Source organism: Procambarus clarkii, chromosome 80, assembly GCF_040958095.1.
Source record: "Procambarus clarkii isolate CNS0578487 chromosome 80, FALCON_Pclarkii_2.0, whole genome shotgun sequence".
NCBI lineage: Eukaryota > Metazoa > Arthropoda > Malacostraca > Decapoda > Cambaridae > Procambarus > Procambarus clarkii.
In genome coordinates this window covers 25,001,923-25,007,922 of record NC_091229.1, presented here as the reverse complement: position 1 = coordinate 25,007,922, position 6,000 = coordinate 25,001,923, and positions in this window count along the sequence as shown.

The following is a 6,000-nucleotide window of genomic DNA, read 5'->3' as shown; positions in this document are numbered from 1 at the left end:
GGGGCCCGGTCCTCGACCAGGCCTCCACCCCCAGGAAGCAGCCCGTGACAGCTGACTAACACCCAGGTACCTATTTTACTGCTAGGTAACAGGGGCATAGGGTGAAAGAAACTCTGCCCATTGTTTCTCGCCGGCGCCTGGGATCGAACCCAAGACCACAGGATCACAAGTCCCGCGTGCTGTCCGCTCGGCCGACCGGCTCCCTATTTTGAGTTATTGTTAACAAGATGACTTGTGTTAAAAGAGACAAGTGTTAATGATTAACGTAGAGTACCATCATGTTGTTGTCTAGTGAGAGACAATTGTTTGTGATTAACGTAGTACTTTGTTGCTGACTGCTGTGATCAGTCAATTAACGTAATTAATCACATAATCAATGTAGTAATTGATTAAGGCAATTTCTTTTGGTTGTCGTCTGGTGACGAGAGCAAAGTAACTTAGGGATTGCTGGAGCTGTGTCCTAGAATCCCACCTTGCCTGACTTTGTTTACTGTTTACAGTGCAACTTCTTGTAGGGAGTTGCAAAGAGTGTTCACATTGGTTGTGATAGGGAAAGTCACTGTTGGACTAACCGCCTAGTTACGGGGGTCACTCCTGTTTGGAAGGAGGATCCTTAAGCTCGTGATTATAGTATCTGTTACTGTGAAGCCGTGACAATATTGATTGCAAGCTTGTGTCCTCAGTGGGCATCCATCATTGTTCAGTTAGTTCACTGGTCAGCCCGAAGTGTCAGCAAGATGGAGACTGCTGTCATTTCTCGAGGGGCTGCTGAATAGCTGTGTTGCAATTGCCACTGGATGGACAATAACGTAACGAATCACTCTCTGTAGTGTAACTTAGTCTGTGATATTTTTTTGATTTGCAATATTGCGTCATCAGTGGGCACACCTGTGTTCAGGTTAGTTCAGTATGCAGCCGCACAGCAAGGGTTGCTATTTAGCTGTTTGTTATAGTGCCACTGGATGGACATTAACGTAATGTAAACTCGATATTGTAGTAGTTTAGCCTCTTGTTATTAATAAATTGTTATGTTATAGAAAACTGTCTTTGATGTCAACCTTTCAACCATTCTTTTTCACCCATGTTTCTGCATATTACGATTAAATGCTGATGTGATCTTAATATGACAGCTGTTCTTGGGAATTCGAATTCCAATTCATAGCGCCACATCAAATATAAATATTTGATTGTGAGAACCCGTCGGTTACCCTTTATTAGTTTTAACGTCCTGTTTAACTAGGAGCCAGCGGCCTATTGTGGACAGGTTTTCACCCCTGGTGGTGGAGGCCTGGCGGTTTGCTCACGCTTTACCTTTTTCTATTGGCCTCATGCTTAACTGCGGTGAGCAGCCTTTAAACTTTTTTTTTATTTTTTTTTATTTTTTTTTTATTTTTACATGCAAGCATGCTTATAAGTACAATAAAAGGAAACAGTTACATCATAAAACAGAACAAAAAGACAAAGCACAAACGGGCAAAACTAAGGAACAAAAGTACTAAACACAATAACGCCGGCCAGAAGGGCCGATCACAAAACAACAATAATTACAAACAGAATACAATAATTAAGTGAAACACAGCAGAATACAAAACAGAAATAACCCACCAAAACCTGAAACATACAGAACAAGGCTGCCAGCACCGCACACACACACGGAGAGGCACCAACATAAAAACAAAAAAGTAAATAATAAATAACTAACAATACAACAACATAATTATACAATAAACAAAAGGAAAAGCTCAACGGCAAAACTCGACAAAAAGCATAAACCCAGACTAGGTCACGCCAACAGCCTGAAGGGCACTCAACACCACACAAACAAGCGCACGAACAGCATCATACAACCATAGAACCACAAAGCATAACATAAGCACATGACACCCACAACCAGACACACACAAACCAAACCCCGGACCGCACAGGAACCGGACACATACACACAAGCCACACAAAAAACCCACAACCACAAACCGGAGCACGCAGGAACCGGGAAACATATACCCGCCCCACCCACTCACACACACCCGACCCGCACCCCACACCCATGCACACTAATGGAAACAACCCACAACACACAAAGGAATCACGAGTGAGGAACACATTCCTCAGAGACAAGACCATACGTCTCCGCAGCCCAGGGATACCGCCGCTTGTAGGCCTCCCAAATCATATATTCCCTGTCGGTAGGGGGACTATCCCCCTGCCGCCGCGGGCCCTTCATAAACTCGGGAACCACCAGATCAGGTGGAAACGACCACTCCTTAAGCTCACTGACGCAAAATCGCATAACGAGGCTGGGAAGCGCAACCCACGTCCTTCGAGGTAGCAGACGACACCGCTGAAGCGTACTAGGGCTGCCGAGACGGCCGCGTCGGCGTACGCACAGGAGCAGGGGACAATCGACGAGATGGCAACTCCACCGAGACCGCAGGAGACACTGAAGAGACGGCCGGAGACGGAAGAGGCGTCGAGACCGCAGCCGATGAAACGGGGACCGAGGAAGGGGTTACAGAACCCCCAGAACGAGCAGTCTTTTTCAACACCATCACCAGGCCACCCCGCTCACCACGAACCTCGGCAGGGGGAACCACCCCCCATGAAGAACCGGAGCCATCCGATGCAGGCGACGCACCCGAAGCAGGAACCTCAGTCACCATATCTGCAGTGGAGGCCGAAACACTGGCACGGGCATCCTCAGGCAAATGCACCTCCGCCGTCACCGTAGTACGCAACATAACCGGAGCCACCCCTCCGTCGCCGGCAGATTCACAAGCGACGAAGTCGCCAACATCTGTCCATGCTGAAGACGAACGCCGAGAACGCTTAGGCTCGGGCCGCACATCATCCGACCCGGAGGCAGACTCCGAGACACGCGCAACACAAGCAGGGCGAACCGATGCACGTCGCAGAACGACAGCATCCTCAACCACATGGGGCACCAGGCCAGGCACAGGAGGAAGCGCCGGATCCACCCCAACACCCAGCACAGCCGGAACAGACGGCTAGGGTGCAGGGACAGGGTCAGACGCAGCAGAGGACGAACTGGAAGACGGGGGAATCGAGCAGCAGGCAGTCTGAAGAACCCCAGGGACACAAGTCGGCGCAGGACGATCACCCTGCGACGCCACCACCTCTTTAGGAGAGGCGACAACAACAGGGGGCGCACCAGGCGACACAGGGGGCACATCCGGGGCTGAAGAGACAGCCACATCCACTGAATCCTCCTCCACAGGAAGCGGCGGAAAATCCACCTCACTGAAGAGGTTCACGGGTGCAACGGTAGGCGCAGAACAGTCAGCAGCCTGATGGCCCAAGAGGCCACAATGATAACACGTCCGAGGCTGGCGGGCGTAAAATACCTGAACGTTGTAGCCCATAAGCCGCACAGAGGACGGAATATCTTCCCGGAGCCTCATGCCCAGGGTGCGAATGTTGGTCCTCACACCCTTAAGTGGACTGGAAGACACCACGTTCACCCGCACACTAATCACTGCGCCATACCGGCCGAAGTACTGCCGTAGCAGACTCTCTGGAAACTCCAACGGAGCCCCATGCACACTGACGTACGTGAGGGCACCACTCCGATCAGAGAGTGACACAGTGCCCGCACCATCCGGCAGGGGAAATGTCCGCCCCTCGTAACGACGGAGAAACTCGCGATATGCCAATTCCTCGGTAAATTTCAATATCGCTCGACGAGCCGTCACCAGCTCGACACCATAAATGTCGATCACAGGGACATGAAGCACCTCACACACCAGCGCTATCTCTGGGTACCCAGCCCGGCCGGAAAATTCGAGGCCCACAGACTGAGCCCGCAGGACAGGGGGACCCCCATCGTTAACTCCACGTCAGCACAGGCAGGCAGAGACACACCCGCCCTCAACCGTTCAAATTGGTAAACACCACCAACAGCCGGAGTGCCGATTCACCACGTCCTTCCCCTACCGAAGCTAGGGCTAGACTCCCCGCTTTTCCTTTTTCTATTGGACTCATGCTTAACTGCCGTGAGCAGCCTTTAAACTTGTAGTCCACCTCCTAAGGGAGGTAGGCGTAGAAAAAAATCTCACAACCACTGGGCACTGATTACCACCGTCGACATCAGCAAGAGAAGGAAAGAAACAAATAAAAGAAAAAGGTTATCACTCGGACCAGACATGAAGCCGCACTTCATAAACAAGATGAGTGACTGGTTCACGAACTACCAGATCCCAGAAAACATTTATAAATTTTGTTGATGACCTTAATAACCAAACTGAGAACTGTCTCAGAGTTCCGCGCCTACGAGTGGGAGAAGTAACCCTCAGAAGATGAAAATAAATGGTATGAGAACGATTGCATAAAGATGCTGAATGAAAATGTAAGGGACATGAGTAGAGAGTACCGGAGACATCCCACTGACAGCAACCAAGAGCTGTTTAAAACTGTGTGTCAAGTAGCCAGGGAAGAGAAGATTAAAGAGCTGGAATGACAATGGCTTGACTTTACTGGCTCATTGGTTATCTTGAGGTTATCTTGAGATGATTTTGGGGCTTTTTAGTGTCCCCGCGGCCCGGTCCTCGACCAGGCCTCCACCCCCAGGAAGCAGCCTGTGACAGCTGACTAACACCCAGGTACATATTTTACTGCTAGGTAACAGGGGCATAGGGTGAAAGAAACTCTGCCCATTGTTTCTCGCCGGCGCCTGGGATCGAACCCAAGACCACAGGATCACAAGTCCAGCGTGCTGTCCGCTCGGCCGACCGGCTCCCCTTGGAAGAGAAACTTCTGCAAGACAAGTGTGGACAAAGATACAGATGGCTAGCGAGAGCAGAACCCGGCCTGCGGCTCACAAAGACCCCCAGGGTAAGGCTGAGAGACTAACCCATAAGTGGAGTGATGCAGCATCCTCCTCTTCCCTCCCTGCAGAAATAAGAAGGGGAACAGCTCCTGCGACATAATGACAGAAGAATTAGGATAACAAGAGCACAGTCTAGTGATGACGAGTATGGCCAACCAATCATAGCCCAGGAAGTAAGGGGGCTATGAAAAAGGGTAAAAGCACTGCACCTGGTGACGATGGCGTCACCTACGACATACCCAATGCACTGTGTGAGGTGCCTGAGAATCCACTATTACATATGTTTGACAAATCATTCCTAAGTGGAGTGTTACCCGTGCAATGGAAACACGCAATAATTGTTCCCACACCGAATCCCAACGACCCTGGCAATTACAGACCTATCAGTCTCATGTCATGCACTTGCACCGCGATTAGTTGCTTAGGGGGAGGTCAATGGATTTGTTAAAGAACGGAGCGCAGCAAATTGTATAGTTAATTACTTGGCTAATGATACAGCTAAGTATTCTGTATTTATTGATATCAAACCAGCCTTCGACAAAGCACAGGGAATTGCGATCCTGAACGAGCTTGCATGCATAAGTTTCAAGGGGATACACATGAAATGGACTGAAGACTAACTACCTCACAAGGAGGAAAGCCAAGGTCTGCTTCAAAGGAGCAGTCTCGACAACAATGATTATGGAACTCGGGACCCCCCCCCACAAGGAGGGGGTCTTAAGCCCCACACTATTCAACATACTTATAATCGCCATTTGCAAATATTCAATTTCCGGAGGGGTCACAACAAGTGAAATATGCAGATGATGTCCTACTACCTTGGGAAAATTAGACAGTCCATTGAGCTCCTTGGAAGGAAATGTGTTGAACTCAGTTTAATTCTCTCCACAAACAAGACAAAAGCATACTCTCATCACAAGCGGGAAGAAAATGAAGAACTACAAATTAATGGTGTAACTGAACAAATCCACAAGGGCAGTGACGAGGATTCGAACCTGCATCTGGGAGCATCCCAGACACTGCCAGTGAAGCAGGTTCGAATCCTCGTCACTGCCCTTGTGGATTTGTTCATTTGATGCACCACGTTAGTGTGATCTCTGTGTGTAATGGTGTAACTCTTGAAGGGGTTGACCACTATTGGTACCTTGGCGTCACTG